The sequence below is a fragment of the Pseudorca crassidens genome, chromosome 17 (genome assembly GCF_039906515.1).
Source record: "Pseudorca crassidens isolate mPseCra1 chromosome 17, mPseCra1.hap1, whole genome shotgun sequence".
Lineage (NCBI taxonomy): Eukaryota > Metazoa > Chordata > Mammalia > Artiodactyla > Delphinidae > Pseudorca > Pseudorca crassidens.
In genome coordinates, this window is record NC_090312.1 from 55,689,527 (window position 1) to 55,709,271 (window position 19,745).

Sequence of the window (19,745 nt, forward strand, 5' to 3'; positions counted from 1 at the left end):
GGAAGAAAATACCACAAAACTAAAGAACTGAAATTACATTAATGGTCTAGAGGGTCTTGTTTTTATGGAGAGCTTTGCCGATCTGCAGAATTATGAAATTGTCTTACATAATGTCAAACTAACTCCTGAGAATTCTGTGTCAGAAACATATTCATCTATTCAACAGCACTTCCTCACTCCTGCCTTACTTGCTAACAGAGCCTGATTTTAAGGCAAGAAGCTGCAAAGTACCCCGAGATCAAGGATTAAGCCCTTGGTGTTGAATGCTGATTGTTCTAAACTAATAATGGTGATCACATTCACCTCTATCAATTTTGAGTTGAAAGGAGGACTGTCTTAGTCCATTCAGACTGTTGTAACAAAGTACCATAGACCGTGTGGCTTATAAAGAATAGACAGGTATTGCCCCAGTTCTGGAAGCTGAAAGTCCAAGATCAGAGTGGGAGTGAAAACCCTCTTCCATATTGCAGATGTCTCCAGGTATCCTCACATGGTGGAAGAAGGGTGAGAGATCTCTCTGGAGCCTCTTTTATAATAGCACCAACATCATTCAAAGGGCTTTGCCCTTATAACCTAAAGACCCTACTTCCTAATACCATCACTTTGGGAGTTAGTCTTAATATTTCAACATATACATTTTGAGGGGATACAAACACTCAGACCACGGCCCTATGACCCAGTCTGGCCAATGAGAGAGAAATGGAAGATTGTGCCTTCTGTGGATTTTGTGGAAATGTCTTCTTCACTGATAAAAGGACACATGATACCCCATCCCAAGTCTGGAATAGTGACAACAACTAAGGTGAAAATCTGAGGAAGATAGGCAGCATTCTAAGAATGGCAGGATGGAAATATGGGCAAGGCCCTGAGTCAGGTAACATTGTTGGCGCCCTCAATTAATAAATCCATGAGCCATCTATTTCCAGACTTCCTTCATGTGACATAATAAATATACTTATTGCTTAAGCCGTTATTGATAGGGGTTTAGATTACACACATTCAAAACTCTCTTGAATGATACAGAGATTAAGACCAAATTCTCTAACCAAGTTTTTTGAAATAGATTTCAACTGTAAGAAAAATAATTTATACATTCAAATGTTACAGACCATATTCAAACTTTATGTTAGTGTCAAAAACTCTGACAGTTATTGGCATCGTTTAGTTTGTTAATAGGTAAATCCAAAAGCTTCCCATTCCCAGTATGATCAATGACAGAAAGAAATCAGAGAAATTATAACTTGGAAAATGGAAAAGTGTAAATAAGCTCCTTCTAGATGTAATGGAAAAATTACACATCAGGCTTGCCAGTGTGTTTACCATCATCATTTCACCATTTTGTGTCTGTTAGAAAAATTTAAGAATCAAAATAGTGAAAAATCTCACTGTAATTACAAAAAAAAAAAAAGAATAAATTGCAATCTTAAGGTAGTAGTTCTAGAAAACTTTCTAGAGATGAAATAGGCACTAAATTCAAGCAAACCTATAGGAATCTGCTGGACTTTTAAAAAATGAACATTCTGAGTTTTTTAATTACCTTGGCTTATTCTACTATAAAATAGGATAAAAATAATAATACCTACATAACAGTTGTATTTTCTATTAATATGATCAAAATATTTAATTACTTAATCCCTATCAAGATTTTTAAATAAACACTTGGCACTATGGTAAGCATTCAATATTTAATAGCACCCCTATAATCATAAATAATATTAATAATCAGAAAGTAAACATTATCAAAATAAATATAAATAGTAATTCTTCCAAAAGTACTTGGGAGAAAAGAAAAAATTTTTAATGTTTAATTTAAGAGTGTATAATGTAAGACAAAATCCCTTAAAACTATGAGCACAGTTTCATTAACTCACAATGTAATTTGGATAATTCTAATAAAAATATTCGAGAATTTGGCAAATCAAGCAGACAAAAATGCGTAATAATAGCAAGGAATATAATGATGCAACTGACATTTTAAAATGATTTTGAAAATATTTCCAATTCAATTACGGAAGCCAAAGCAGAAATTACAATTATTTCAAAATTTAGTAGTAGTGTTGGGTCAGTAGGACTCCCAACTGAAAAACCAGAAAGTTATTTTGCAAACTACATGAAAAATATATTTCAGATGTTTAAAATCTTCTAATGTAAAAATAAATTAATAAAGGTATGGATTTTTTAAACATATTTTTATAAAGTAATGGTTTCAGAGAAACTTAGAGGTCTTTAAGGTAGAAACAAAAGACATTTGACTACATAAAAAATTATATATCTATAATGATAAAAGAGCTATAAATTAAAGCATAAACAACGTAATATATTGAAAGATCATATTTGCAACGCATGTAATAGAAAAAAGTTTAATGTCTACAGTACTATACTCAAAGATCTCATAAGTTAACAAGCAAAAGCACAAAGAAAAACTGCTAGTAAAACAAGCACAATGTGAAACAGGCATTTCACAGAAAATGGGCAAACACCCATAAATCAGAAACTGCACTTATTTCTCTACCTCCAAATAAGTGTTATAAGATTAACACCTATTTTAAATCATATATCAACTTGAAATTCTTTATCATTTAAGCTTCTTAAAGCCAGTATTTGAAAAGGTGAGAAAAACAATAGCATACCTGAATATATTTTGGTGTTTTCAAATAAATAAAGTAGTCAAATAAGAAACAGTCCTTTTAAAAAACCGATTGGGGGAATGTAAAACAAATTGATTGAAAGCTTTAATTCTCTTAAGTGTCTGTTTTGGAAATAAAATATATCGGTAATGCTTATACATGAAGTCCTTTTATTTTTAGATATTATTAAAAGAGCATTGATAAACAGTCAATATGTACCAAAACATTTCTTCTTTACTGCTTTTATATTAAAAGAGCCATAAGAACATCTTATAGACAGCATAATTTTTACTCTTTTTCTATTTATTTTACTCTTCAATCAATTTATTTTCAAATAATAGTAAATTTTCTATGACCTAAGGTTTATTTTTAGTTACATCACACATTTTAACTCTGTGAAAATAAAAGGTCACTACATGTAGTAGTGATAAGAAATATCTTCATGTTTTAAACCCATCACAGCTATTTGTATTGAATTTTTAAATGACTGGAGAAAAAATTTGATGCTAAGTTCCAATTCCATTATTCATAGCAAAAATATTTCTTGAGTGACTTTCTGGGTTTTAACTTTTAAATATTCTAATATTTTCATTTCATTAAACAGGTTTTTTTAAAATTTTATATTGGGCTATAGTTGATACATTTTATTTTTAAGAACAAAATATTGCACATATTTTAAACATACCAATTTAGATAAAATAAATGCAGTACATAAAAACAGCAGCAGTAAACACAAATTATATTTATTCTTATCAAACACCTTAAAATTCCTGGAATACTAGGCATCAGAGAAAAATAAGCTCCCCAACCTCAGGAAGTCACCTTCACATTGGGAGTTGAGATAGGCATTCAGAGAGACCAACATCTAAGATAACAGCAGAAAGTCATCTAAGACAGTCTATAGATAAATGAAATAAGATATGGAGGGGATCAGTAGAAGTATGGCCAAGGAATGAATCCTTGAGGTATGCTTTGATATGGAGAGGCCAGAAAAATAAAGAGGACAACTAGCTTAGAAAACAGCATACCCAGAAAATCAGGCAACTTTCCTTCTCAGAAATCTGAAGGTCTAGGAATTAGATATCCTAAAGATAAATTCCTTATGTTTATCAAACATGACATTGTCTTTACTCTTCAGGATATCCCAATATCTTCTTGATCATAGTTTAAAATTAATTAGAATAAGTTCCCATTTGAAATTATTGGTTAAGTTTTGATCTAGAGATGAAATTGCTATTCAACTATTATACTTAAAAGATGTATTATTTCTCCAGTGGGAGCAACCATTTATCAATGCTTCTGAAGTCTCCCCAAATTTATCCAAATACCTGATAAAACCTGAAATGTATTGGGCAGTATGAGTAAGATGCTCATGGCTCAATTACCCTCAGATACAAGAAAGATACAATCTATGTTGATAACACAGATTAGAAGTACTTAGGAGTTGGGAGACTGAAAAATTGGGATTCAGCGATCAAGTGCTTAACTTGTTCAAAATATTTTCACTCTAACTTAAGGATACATACATACTGGCAGCAAATTTTTATCAATTTTTTATCGATTCCTACCTCCACCACATCCCCACCGCCTCATCCTCACTCACATAGTTTGTTATTGACTGACTAGCTAGCAACTGATACAAGCCAAGAAAGAAATTTGAGAAGGGATTTATTCCCATAAAACCTAGGAATTAATGTAAATATCAACAATTAAATTTATGCAGCAAGCAATTAAATTATGCACATGTGTCTATTATCTCTGGTTACCCAATTTATTCCATGACGAAGGGAGGTAGACCCATTGCCTTCTCCTATTTTAACAAGAGTATAAATGGTATAATTATAGTTCCTAAAATGATTGCAAATAAATATAATTTTTTTCCTTTATGCACTGGTAATGGTATCATATTATTTAAAGTGTTTGATTTATACAGGCACAAACTAAGAAATTAACCACTGTGTATTTCAGCTGTTATAATAACTACTGGACAACAGTAGTGATCATTTAATTATTCTTCTTTCTTCATCTACTAGATACCATGCTAGATACTTCTATTGTTATTTTTTCAAAAATATACCACATATAAATTGTTGTGTTAAATGCTGTTGTGCATATAAGCCAATGTACATGATTTCAAGCAGTGTCCAAATAAATACAAACTCCTTAAACCTCAAATTCAAAATCTTCTACTCTCCTACCTATTTTCAGCACTATTTCCAAAATATGCCCTTAGATGAATTTATCATTTTAGTCACATAGTTTATTCATTGACACTAAAAATATTTTGTGAATTTTGACTATGTTTTCTTAGCAGCCCTTTATAACCACAGAGAATGCCTTCCTTAATTTGTTCTATCCATTTAAAATTTAACCTTTTCAATCTATCTTCTTTACCTATTGCCTTCAGAAAACGTCGACTCTTTCCTTTAAGCTTAAATATTAATTGCTCGCTTACAAAGCTTATTTGGCAATTCATTTCTATTACTGATGCATAATAATCAAAAAAGAAATGTTTTGAGCCCTCGTTTTGCATTAAGCACTTTCATAAATCATTTTATTTATCCTCAAAACTTTGCTATGAGGAGGATATTATTAGTACTATTACTACCACTAAATCTATTTCACAGATACAGAAACGGAGCTTTAGAAAAATTAAGGAACATATCCAAGGTTAAATGACTAGTAAATATCAGAGCCAGGATTCAAGCCTAGGATTGTCTCATACCAAGTTATATGCTCTTTTATAATTATTTTTATTATTTCAAACTGCAACTAGTAATTCACTTATTTTTTACCTTCTCTCTTTAACTGGATATATATGAGTGTCCTATACATTCTGGTAAGCATACAAGTTTCTACAACATAGAGATATATACTTCTATGTGGTAAGTAGTGAAATGAAATTTTGGAGATTGTAACAAATCTAGATAGCTATAGCAAAACTAAATTGTGGACAGAAAACACATGTTAATTAGCAATGATGGTTACACAGAATAACCATATAAAACAAGATCCAAAGGTGAATTTCAAGATCATGGGTTAGCCAGATACCCGCATTGGAAAACTGACAAGCTTTCATATAGTCTAACCAATACACTAGGAGTAAATAATTTCTAATGAATTAACTGGTAAAGTGAGATAGTACATGCTATGTACCTGACTCAATAAATAAGGGAGCATAGGAAGGAAGATCTGTGACATGATTTGGAGGCAAGAAAGGAGAGGAGAAGAAAATATAGACTGTTTACATACTGTATATATGCTTCTCCTCCTATGCTTATAGCTCCTGAAAATGTTACTCAAGAGGCAGAGATTCTCAAGTGGGAATGAAAATGAAAATACCTAATTCCTGACACACTGAGTAAACTCACTGCTGAGGAAGACAGGCTGCATGTAACATATCTGAGAAATGATCTTCCTAGTAGAATCTGATTTGGTAGAAATGTTTTAGGAATGTTTAGCATACTGACTGACTCCAGCCTAATAGCCATGGTAAAAGTTGGAAAAGAGTTAATTATCCTGCATTATGCATCAATATTCTTTATATTGTTTTCTTAATTTGATTCAATTGCAATAATATAATAATACACTATTATTTATTAAACTCATATTCTATGCCAGAAGCAGGGTGGTATTTTTTCCTTTAGTCTTCACAAAATTTCCTGAAGTAGATATTATTATTATTCCCACTTTACAGATGAAGCAACTCAGTTTCAAGTAACTTGTCCAATGTAGCACAATTAGTAAGTGATCAAACAAGGAAAGCTTTTTTTAAAAAGCTGGTCTCAAAAAATCTGTGCTACACTACTTATCTTATGATGTAGGTCTGTGCTGCTATACACACCAGTGGTGGCAAAATGAAAGACAAAATTGTGGTAAATTAGCCCAGTACAACTAAGCATGATCGTTTGAATCACCATAATGGCTTGTCATTAACTTACAATCATAATATTAAAGATCTAGTATCATATAAAAATGTCTGCTAAAAGTGAATATTCATATATCAGCAAAGATATATATTTTTTCTGGTTTCTTAGCACTTCAGTGATGCCAGTTTCTGGGGCTAGTGAATTTATTTAGCTGTCTAAAAGTTAATAGTCTAACTTTAGCCAAGTCCTTGATGGCAGCATTTTCAGCCACTGTAGCACAGGACAAAGAAACAGCATTTCTACTTGCTCGTATTTCATAATTCCTGTTTGTCATCATATGTGTACATATTTGTCACTCAGTGACCTGAAACTCTGATTTTAAAGTCTACTCTAAATGCTATTTCTAGTTATTTTATTTTAAAATTTCATTCAAGAAATCAATGTTTGCTTAGAAAGGCAGGAAGTCTTGGTCATTAAAAGTGTGGGCTTTAAAAATCAACAAGGCTGGGTTCTACTTTGGTCTAATTTAGTGTTTACCAGCTATGTGACAAATAATTAAAGTGTTACATTTCTCAGAGACAAAATTATATACCTCATAATGTTTTTGTTAAGATTATCTGAAATACTCTATAAAAGTTTTAACTTAGTCTTAACTTAGTGCAAGTACATAGCAAATACTCATTAAATAACAGCTGCTATTATTATCATCTTTCTGATCATCATCATCATCAAGCTTATGACTGTAAAGTATACTTCGTAGTCTCGTCTAGCACTGTAATCAAGCCAATCCATATATTATATTTTTCAAGTTACATTTAGCAATATAAACAACAAAATATTAGGTCTTATATTTAACAATAACAACATCATTTTAAAACCTATATTTTAATTTATTTTTTAATGTTGCACACTTTTATTAACATACAAATTATCTTAATTAAACCAGCATTTTCCATGAGTAACATTCTCACATACAGGTTTGTTCCCTTCTCCAGTAATTGTAGAGGGGGTGGAAATGTCCTGGAATTTTTTATATAAAATTCCAGACTCCCTTTTGAAATTCCAGACTCTCCTTATTCAGCCTCTCACTGTAGCTTTTCTCAGTTTCTAGGACTCAAGTGATAAATGCCAAACCCATGTTTCCTCTGAGCTCTAGGTGAGCTTGTGATCCTAGAGACGAGTCTTGTCATTTAAAAATATTTCAAATAAAAACCCATATCATCCTCAAAGGTCTAAGTTACGTCTCTATATGTTATCCATTCTTATTGCCCCCTTCATTGCACTTCTCTATATGTTATCCATTCTTATTGCCCCCTTCATTGAACTTGGCATTATGAATAAATAACAACATGTTAGGCCTTATATTTAACAATAACAATATTATTTGTTATACTATACTTTTTATGTTACAACTTCTTTAGACAAATATTTAGGAATTTCATAAAAAGTTAAATGTATCTTCTCTATGAACCAATAACCTCATTCCTAGATATTTATCCAGGAAAAATAACATTTATCACAAAAAAATGCTAGCACATGAATGTTCATTGCTTTGGAAATAACTGAGATGTCTAGAAACAGAATAATGGATGAATAAGTTGTAGTATATTCATACAATTGACTACTACTGAGCAACTAAAGGTAACTACTGCAACAAAATGATACTCTTAAGATCTAGACTCATATTACAAGTTGTTAACATAACCGTCCACTTGTATACATAATTGGCATCTCAAAATCTCAAAACTAACTGACCAAATTAGTTCTTTCCCAAATCCTCTTCTACCTGTCTTCCCAATCCCAGTAAGTTGTGTTATCCTCCACCAATTCTCTCTATCCAAAATTTTAGAAATGATCATTGAATCCTCTCTTTAATTCCCCCTTCATTTCTAATCCATAAGCAAGTCCTGTCAATTCTACATCCAGAATGTATCCCAAGGCCATCTATGTCTATAGCATCTACTAAAGCAACACTGTCCAGGCAAATAACGTTATTAATGTACTTAATTACCAGAACTTCCTCACTGATTTCTCTGTTTTGCCTCCAGAACCACATACCCAGATCCACTCCATTCTACGTATGACAGCCAAAATGACTTTTTCATATGTAGACCATATCATAGTACTCCCTTGCTTTTGGGGAAAAAAAGGCTGGTAGATATTTAAAACATAGAATTGTCTTTTTCATATTCAAGCAAAGAATTCATGGAACCTCCAAAAATGACTTGTTTCTTGGAAATATCAATTTTTTTTTTACTAAAAAATGTGTTGTGCAATAGTAGCAAAAGCTACTACAAAGGGGTTACTTCACCAGAAATCTTAGGTTTTATGAATATCAAGTGTATATTAGTTAGGTTGTTTATTTTTAGTGAAAAATTTATTAAGACATTCCTTGGAATAAGAGGAAAAGTTTAATTTTAAAAGTACATCCTTTGACATACAGCAAAGTAGTTAAATACATAGAGAAGTCCATTGGCTCTGACATGAAAATATTAAATGTGCTCAAAAGTTTACAAAGACTAGCTTTCTGTAGGCATGCATCAAGTCTCTTGAAAACAACAGTAATCAAAAGACACAAGAGTATAACACAAACTGCCAGATTCATCTTCCTAAAATTCATGAAGTTAGTGCTCTCTTCAAGTGACTGGTATAGTTCCTTACTATGCTTTCATCAAAGATGAAATCTTCCAACTAGCCTAAAATCAAACCATTTACCTGAACCTGCTTAAGTGACCAATAACTGCCTTCTCTGTCCTGTGTACCAGAGCATTTCCTCACTGTCCATACTACCTCTTCCTGTCCACATTGTTTTTCCTACTTGGGATATTTCCATTCTTTCGCTTGTCCATTCTTTTAGTCATGCTATCTAAAATGCCTTTATTTTAAATGACCTATATATCATACTAATCACTATACCTATGAACAGGGGGTGTGATAAAGAAGAATAAACTTCAATGAGTTTATAGTCAAATGAAAATAGAAACTAAAAACAAACAAACAAAAAAGTAAGTCACATGACAAAAACTAACAGCACAACCTAAGGGAATATACTAAATATATGAGGGCACAAGGGAGATTGAGAGACTTTAGTCAGAGGAAATGAAGCTTAATTAGTTTCTTGAGAATGCATGAGAGACTTCCAAGAATCCCCAAAGGAGCTTGTCACCTTCAGATGCAGAAAACAAGATGTGTAGAGACATGGAGAAAACATAAACATTCAGTGAACTATATGTAGTCTTGCCTGGCTAACAAAAAGCATGCACTGGAGAGATGAGCTCATTCATGGAGTGCCCTGAAAACAATGCAGAGAAATTTAAATTTTATCTTGTAAGGAACTAGAAATAAGTAAAGCATTTTATGCAAGGGAGCTACATAATCACATTTGACTTTTACAAAAGTCACTGTAGTGACAATGTGGAGGATGAACTGAGGAAGTCTGTAGATTATATACAAGGATAGGAGGTGATCATAACGTATTGACCAAAAATAATAAGAGCCTGAAAGTAAAAATTGGTAGAAGGGATGGAATGAAAAACAAAAACATCATCAACAATAATAACAGTAGGTAAAAATTGAGCTCTCACAATATGCTAGGCATTGTTCTGTTTTATATAATCTGTCTCATTTAATACAAACAATGATGAATGAGGTGGGTACTGCTACTAGCTCAGTTTTTACAGATAAGGGACCTGCAGCTTAGAGTCTTAGTAAGTTGCTCATGTTTCTATAGCTATAAAGTGTATGCTCTGACTCCATCACTTGTGCTCTTAAAAATGGGGCTATTGGGCTTCCCTGGTGGCGCAGTGGTTGGGAGTCCGCCTGCCGATGCAGGGGACACGGTCTCGTGCCCCGGTCCGGGAGGATTCCACATGTCGTGGAGCGGCTGGGCCCGTGAGCCATGGCCGCTGAGCCTGCGCGTCTGGAGCCTGTGCTCCGCAACGGGAGAGGCCACAACAGTGAGAGGCCCGCATACCGCAAAAAAACAAAAGAAAACAAAACAAAAATGGGGCTATCATGGGCTTCCCTGGAGGCGCAGTGGTTGAGAGTCTGCCTGCCGATGCAGGGAACACGGGTTCGTGCCCCGGTCCGGGAAAATCCCACATGCCGCGGAGTGGCTGGACCCGTGAGCCATGGCCACTGAGCCTGTGCGTCCGGAGCCTGTGCTCCGCAATGGGAGAGGCCACAACAGTGAGAGGCCCGCGTACCGAAAAAAAAAAAAAAAAAAAAAAAAATGGGGCTATCATGGTCACACAGTGTGGACAGGGCACAAACATAGCTCACCACTTCTTCAGTGTATGCTATAGTCTATAGAATTCTATAAAATAAGGAGACAGTGCCTTCTCTTAACTCCATGGCCGTTCTAACCCACAATGAACTTGCTCTTCTCCAAATGTCATAGTTCACCTTGTCAGGACCAGCTCCCACCTAATCATCTAATTCTGGACTGTCTTCCCCATTTTTGTAACAAGAGTTAGTTCTGGTCCCCATTAAGGACAAGGAGCATTTTTTACATTTTATTTCAGTGACGCCCTGCCTCTATCGAAATGTTGTCAAATAATAGTGTGTGTGTGTGTGTGTGTGTGTGTGTGTGTGTGTGTGTTGATTTTTTATGCCTGTTTGGAGATGTCCTTACCAAAATTCAAAAACAAAAGGCCAACTCTGTAAGAGACATGAATAGCATAAAATTGTCTCAATATTTACAAGAGCAGGAGGATGGGAAAGAATACATATTATATGTTTTATTATTTTTCTTATTGTGAAATACTAATTTTGTAAGAAACATCAAGGCAACAAAGGATCCAATCTGCTAAAGGATAACGAGCAATTAGTTAAGTCAATCATGTTTTATTTCTAAAGTTAGTGAGCTAACTTGATAAAGTAAAATACAAAAAAATTCTCAGGTTTTAACTTTATATTATATTGCTCAAAGGAAACATATTTTCTCCAGTCTAGGATGTTATCAAGTCATATAACACATACTCACAATGGTTCACAAGATACAACCAGGCAAAAAAAGGGTTTCATGCAAAGCTCTCATTGTAAAAGGAAGGGCCCCAAAATATCAGTAACTATTTAATCACCTCACCTTTGGGAAATTTTCTTCTTGCTGTCGCTATTCTAGTTCCTCTCCTTTGCTCTTTGGTGACTACTTTCCTTTTTCCCAAATGTGGAATTTACTCAAGATTTGCTCCTTGAGTTCAGCTTTCTTTTTAATACTGTTTTTCTCAGACTTTATTTATAGTTTTATGGATTTAATATCACATTTCTATGTAGACAATTTCAAAATTGATACCTCTAGTCATTTCAAGATTATATTGTATACCCACCACAGCACTTAACACACACACACACAAATTCTTACATAGTATTTTATTAAGCTAGTCAATTTAACTGATTCTGTAGCATCACACACACACACACACTAAAAAGAAGAAATTTCTTTCTAAAGCTAGCTTGTTGAAACTTATTTTTTTGTGTGGCAAAACCCAAGTTTAAAGAGGTATATTTCAATATCACAATTTTTCCCAAATTAGGTGGTTTCAAAAATAAATAAATAAAATTATATGTAAGATTTAGCATGGAAACAAATAATATATGTAATCTATTACATTCTATGTGTTATGTGTATTCTATACGTATACAAACAACATCCTATTACATACATATAGACGTATTACATATATAAGCTATATCATAGGATACATACATTACATAGGATGTCTTATACCCATAACACATAGAATATTAAGTGCAATTTTTCCAATTACTCCAAGATGTTAAACTTACATTTATATAAATTTAAATGATATAAAATAGAATATATATACATATATGTATATATATATATAAAGATTAGATAGATTGATATATAGATATTTATGTAACAGAGTGCTCTGTGTAGTTTTCCTACTGTAAAAGTGACTTTTCCTGTTGCTTCAGAGTTTTAGAAATTAAAATTTCCAGGGCTTGCTTGCATAGTGATTTAGAGATTATAAAATTGGTTTTGCAAACTTTAGCTCATTTTCCATCTCAAGAGACTATAAGCTGAGGTCAGGCAATTGATGGAAAAGATTGAGAGAGGTCTGTTTAGTGAGGGTTGTCAGTGTCCTGCAGTCATTTTCCTTTCTCTTCTTCCCTTTTCCCCAAAGCTCAAAGTGAGGATTGAAAGAATCTCTTTTCCCCATTTCCTGTCTGCCTACATTTTTCCCCTCTGACTTTAAAAGAACTTAATTATAGGAATGAGATCACTAGGTAATTTAACCTAACTCCTGACCAATGCTCCACTGAATGCACAGGATGCCTTGCTAACCTGTAGATTCTTTTCCTAGACTGAAAGAAGTAAGAATGTAGAATTAAGTAGTTAAAGAATGACTAGCTCTCTACTCCCAGAAGCCCGCTTCACAATCCTGCAGTCAGACAATGAGGGCAAGATAAGATCTGAAGAAAGATCATGAGGAGTCAGCCAGTCTGCATAAATGGAAAATAATGCAGAATACAACCTCCTGCCTTGATGAGTCACTGAGATACTTTAAAAACAGTCATGGCTGAGCAGACTCTTCGGAGACCTGGGACACGGAACTACCTTGCCCCAGGTTGCTGGAACTCTGAATAAAGCAACCTTTAATTTCTACCAAAACCTGTCTCTTGAGTATTGGTTTTTTGATTGGTGAGCAGCCAAACCTGAGTTCAGTAACAAGGAGACAGGAAATTGATAGAGTAAGTGTGTGGCTCTCCCTCTCCCATCAGCCAGGTGGACTGACAAAATTTAACTAGTGTGGAACTGTCTGGAAAGGGAGTAAACCTGGAGATCTGCCAGAAGGGGTGAGCTGATCCAAAAGAAAGACTTCCATGGTATCCACTGCATGAAACCAGGGACAAAAGGTGTAGTATTAAATAACACACTACAGGAGGCAATACCATTCAAGGGAGTTACGGAAGGAAGGACAATATAAAAGATTGCATTTAGAGCCAAATCACAGAAGGTAAGCATAAAATTTTACCTCTAATATCCACCCTCCCTTCCTTCCTGATCCTCTGAGAGGAGCAAGAAAGAACAGCAAGTGAACAGAAGAGGATGCAGAGTAAGAAAAGCATTATAAACTGATGTGAACTCCTTTTCCCACTGCAGAATTATGGCACAATAAGGTACAAGCTGTGCTGTCAAGCATGAGAATTTGAAATTTTGATATGAAGACAGGACTGGAATTTTTTTTTTGACTGAAATTTTTAATACCTAAAAAGATTAAGCTACTTGTTAATAACTAGGATCTGACTGAGATTTCATCCAGGGAACATGGAATAATAATACTACATAGCTTGTTTGAAAGCTTTGGTATTAAAAAAAATGATAAAGATATTTTATAAATTCACCCTACTAAGTCCAAATTGTTCAATATAAATTTATCAAATAATTTTCTTTCCACATGGCTTCAAATGTTTATTTTCAAAGAAAACTTCTACTAATAAGCTATAAAGTTATCTTAATAATTATTGAAGAACTTCCACTTAAAATTGCTTGTATAATGTTGCTAAATGTTATCATGTAAAAAATACATTTTAATAAAAGATAGCAGCATAGTAAAATATATAATATATCAAATATAGGAGTATATAAAGTACAAAATACAGTATAAAGTACAAAATACAGTGTGTGTGTGTATGTGTTTCTGTGTGTTAGCATATACCAAACCATACTGAGCTGACTCTAAAGAAATTTGATTTTCTTTATGATTGGTTCTTTGAAAAATTGTGAGGCTAATTAAAAAATGAATTAAAGATTTTAAGACTCGTTAGAATCATTGTTGATGATCTTGTAAAGGAATGAATAATTTTTCTCTCTTTTCCTTATATAAAACAATGTAATAAAAACATTTTGCTTTAATATATAAATCAATATCAAGAAAAGCAAAAACAAAACTTCTTGCTATTTGTACTGCACCAAGTTTTTTAGTCCAGTTTACATCTGTAGCAGGGAGTAAATATAGCAGATATATGCATCTCATGAAAAATGTATTTGATCCTTAGACTGTATGTTTTTCACTTTATTTTCATTATGTTCAGATAATACCCACATACTTACAAAATATATTAGAGGGTTAAATTGAAGAATGAAGATGGTATTACTTTTTTTTTTCTTCTTTGTAGTTTGATTCTCTGATACAACACAATAAAAAAGCAAATAATGGCAAAGAAGCCAAATAGATGGCGGAAAAATAAAACATAACCCTTTGTGAAAAACCACAAAAACTCTCCTAAGCGTTAATAATATTTAATGTTTTATTTTAAAAATAAATACATAGAAAAGTCAGGTAATAAAATTAGACAAAGAGTAGCATGTCTTAAAATATAACACATTTCCTATAGGGGACAGATTCAACAAGGATAATTTATGTTTTTAGCAATCCAAAATAAACTGTAGGCAATAATCACATACTTGTCCTTCAGTAGACTTAAGAACAAAAGCCCTAAAGTTGCTGACAGTTAACAAGATTGTCTGCTTTTATGTCTATTATTTTTTCAAAATATTCTATCAGAACTAGGGAAGAGAATGATTTAGAGCTGTGAACTTGTTATCATCCAGCTTGCAATAAAAATGCATCACTGCAGCACTGATAGTTCCTGGCATGCTGTGGCAGTGATAAAACTTTTAATGGTGTTGAACAGGCATGGGGTATTGTCAGAAGAGAATGCTCAGAAAGCTACAGTATCTCAGACCTTTGAGGCAGGTGTTGGAGAATGAGTATTAAGAACTATAAAAAAGAATAACAATATACAATCTTGTTATACAATAACAATATCAATACAATGGGGAGAAACAATGAAAGTTTAAGGAAAATCAGTCATCAGCTTAAAGTGATGTAATTCAAGAACTCCATGGCAGCATATAAAGAAAATTTCCTATAGTCGGAAGTCAGAAATGTTGAGGATTGGACTCAGTAATTATAAGGATACCATAGCTCCAAATAACTTTGCACTTACAACCACAGCAAATATTCTACTGAACCCTGAAATTTGGGATAGAGACTTTAAAACCTAGGACATAAAGTATAATTGCCACTTTTCAGTGAGAAAATATATGAATGCATTAAAAAAATTGAGTTTGTCCCATGTCTGGTTCACAGTAGCTCTACTGGTTTCATAGACCCACCTCATGGCATTTTCCATGGATTTTAAACATGTAATTTGAATGGATACTTGACAGAGGCCCCACACTTGTTTCTAGGCCTTTGTGGTAAAAACAATCAGAAAGGAAGATCAAGTGGAGACCTCTGAAATTGCTCTCTCCCTACCCTCCTCCACCTTAGCCAAGATAGTAAAACAAAACAATATCACAGACATCAGCAAGATGGAAGATTAGAAGTTCTGACCCAGCCCTCATCCCTCACAAAAGTAACAGTTTAATAACTATCCACAAATAAAAATAGAGTGTTGGAATACAATTTTTAAAAGCCCACAATAAATGTCATAATTGATGTGGTAATACCTAAAAGCTTTTCCTCTAAGATCCAGCACAAGGCAGGGATGCCCACTCTTTCCACTTCTCTTCAAAATAGTACTGAAATTCTAGACAGAGCAAGTGTACAAAAAGAAGGAGGAAAAGAAGGAGAAGCAGAAGAATGAAAGAAAGAAAGAAAAGATATCCAAATCAGAAGGAAGAAGTAAAATTACCTGTTTGCACATGACATGATCTTATGTGTAAAAAACCCCAAAAACTCCACAAAGAAAATGTTAGAAATAATAAATAAATCCAGTAAAGTTGCAGAATATAAAATCAACATACAAACTCAGTGGTTTTTCTATACACAAGAACAAACTACACAAAAAAGAAATTGAGAAAAGAATCCCATTTACAAGAACAACAAAAATAATAAAATACTTAGGAATAAATTTAACCAAATAGGTGAAAGACATATATTCTGAAAACTATAAAACAGTAATGAATAAATTAAACACAGATAAATGGAGACCTTCTGTGTTCATAGATAGGAAAAATTAATATGGTTAAAATGTACATGCTACCAACTCAAATTCAACAACATATTAAAAGAATTATATACCATGACCATGTGGGGTTTATCCCTGGGATGCAAGGATGGTTCAACATATGCAATCAATAAATGTGATACACCACATTCACAGAATGAAAGAATAAAAATCACATAATCATCTCAATATATACAGAAAAAAAAATCTGACAAAATATAACAGCCTTTCTTGATAAAACCTTCAACAAATTGGGTATAGAAGGAACATGTCTCAACATAAGAAAGGCCATATACCACAAAGACATAACTATCATCCTACTCAACAGTGAAAGATCAAAAGCTTTTTTCTAAGATCAGCAGAAAGACAAGGGTGCAACTCTCACCACTATTTTTCAACATAGTACTGGAAGTCCTAGTTAGATATAGTCAAGACAAATCAGAAAGGACACAGTAAAATTTTTATTATTTGCAGGTGATGTGATCTTATATGCAGAAAATCCAAAAAGCTGTTGGAAATAATCAATGAATTAAATAAAGTTTCAGGATATAAAATCAACATACAGAAATCAGTGGCATTTCTGTATACCAACAAAACTTCTGCAAAAGTAATAAAGTATCCCATTCACAATAGCATCAAAAATATAAAATATAAATAATTAAATGTTTCAAACAAGTAATTGAAATATCTGTATCATGAAAACTGCAAGATTTTTATGAAAGAAATTGAAGAAGATACAAACAAATTGAAAGATATCCCATGTTCATGGATTGGAGCAATTAATATTATTAATATATCTGTACTATCCAAAGCCATATAATCCAAACCCAATGTAATCCCTATCAAAACTCCAATGGCATTTTTCACAGAAATAAAGCAATCCTAAAATTTGTATGGAACCACAAAAGATCCTGAATTGCCAAAGCAAACCTGAGAATAAAGGACAAAGGTAGATGCATCACAGGTCTTGATTTCAAAATATACTACAAAGATATAGTAATCAAAACAGTATGGTGTTAGCATAAAAATAGACATACTAATGGAACAGAAAAGAGAGCTCAGAAATAAATGCCATCACATACAGTCAACATATATTTGACAAAGGTGCCAAGAAAACTCAATAGGGAAAAATAGTCTCTTTAATAAATAGTGCTTGGAAAACCAGATAACCACATGCAGAAATTGCACAAATAACCCAATTTTAAAAATGGGAAAAGGACCTAAATAGACATTTCTCAAAGGAAGACATAGAACTGACCAACAGGTGCATGAAAAGGTGCTCAACATTGCTAATCATCAAGGAAATGAAAATCAAAGCCACAATGAGATATCACCTTACACCTGTTATAATGGTTATTATTGAAAAGAAAAGATAAACGTTGGAGAAGATGTGGTGGAAAGGTGATCCTTGTACACTGTTGGTGGACATGTAAATTGGTACAGCCATTATGAAAACAGTATGGAGCTACCCTCTCCCAAAAAATTAAAAACAGAACTAACTACCATATGATTCAGCAATACCAATTCTGTGTAGTCATCTAAAGAAATAAGAACAGGATATTGAAGAGATATCTACATTTCCATGTTTATTGCATCATTATTCACAATAACCAAGATATGGAAACAACCTACATGTTTATCCATGGATAAATGGAGATAGAAGATATGATATACATACAAACAATGGGATATTATTCAGTCTGAAAGAGAAGGAAATCCTACCATTTGTGACAACACAAATGAACCTGGAGGACATTATGCTAAGTGAAATAAGCCTAACATACAAAGACAAATATTATACGATCTCACTTATATGTGTAATCTAAAATAGTCAAACTCATTGAAGAATAGAGTAGAATGTTGGTGACAAGGGGTCAGGTGTGGGGAAAATGGAGAGATATCGGTCAAAGGGTACAAAGTTTCCAGTATGCAAGACAAGTAAGTCTTAGAGATCTAATGTATAGCATGGTGACTATAGTCAACAACACTGTGTTGTATACTTGAACTTTGCTAGGAGAATACATTTTAAGTGTTCTCGCCACAAACATACAAAAATCTAACTATGTGATATGAAGGATATGTTAATTAGATTGTGGTGATCATTTCACAATGTATACATATATCAAAATATCAAGATGTATAACTTAAATATATACAAATTTTATTTGTAAATTATACATCAGTAAGGCTGGAACAAAAATAATACTACATCCCAGGTAGAATGACAGAGATTAGTGCTGCCCTCATAAACCTAATTCAGGATTCAGAGGTGGTAGTCCCATCTTATTCTCATTTAATTCATGAGTTTTGTCCTTAAAAGCAAACAACTAGATCCTAAAAGATTGGAGTGGATTACTATAAAGTCAACAAAGAAATAGCCCTAATTATAGCTGCTCTGCCAGAGGTGGTATTTTTTTCTAAAGAAGATTGAAAATGTATTGGGTACATGGTATGTGGCCACTGAGTGGTGAGTGTGTTCTTTTCTATCCCTATCAAGATAGATTAGAAACATTACCCATTCATGTGTGATCAACAATATACTTTTATGTTCTTGACTCATTTTTTATCCTTGTTTGTTTTTATTGGCTTTATCCATATTCATTCTTCTTGAATCTGAGAATATTTTAAGTTTTCCTGACTTCAATCCATGGTGCTAAATAATTTGGTTTTAATTGTTTCTTTGGCTCTTTTCTCCTCTGAACATCTTGACTACCCTAAATCCAAAATTGGCTTTTTTAGCCACAATTCTAGTTGAACCAGACCTGACCCTCATGTGGGGTATCTAGACATCCAGAAAGATATTAAACTTTATTTTTTTGTACCAGCTGATAGTTTTGAAACACATATAGGCAAAGGATTTTCTTCAAACGAGACTTTCTGATTGTAACAGAATCAACACCTTGATTACCTTAGCATTGTCCTTGAGATAAACAGCATAAGCATACATTCTTAACTTGATTTAAAAGGCCCTTCATGATCTGTCCTTTGTGTTCCCTTTCTCAAATCACATGTTCCCTCTCCCTTATCTCAAAATAACCCTCCTTCTACATTCAGTCATCCAACTACATTGGCCTTGTCTCAGTAGTCAAACATACCACAAAACACCAGCCAGTGGGCAATATGCTTTGGAAGGTATCCCTCATTAAATTGTTTTAAACACATTTCAAGTTGTGTTAACAGTATAATTCTTATTTTTAAAAGCTGTATTATCTTGAATATTTCAGGACACACTGAGTGATATATTTAGATTTAAATATCTGGAAGA

General features: G+C 33.2%; 1 protein-coding gene across 1 annotated transcript in view; it reads right to left on the reverse strand.

Moving 5' to 3' along the window:
- CNBD1 (cyclic nucleotide binding domain containing 1) overlaps window positions 1–19,745 on the reverse strand; it is a 397,351-nt gene that overhangs the window by 86,867 nt on the left and 290,739 nt on the right. The gene's annotated exons all lie outside the window — the stretch shown is intronic.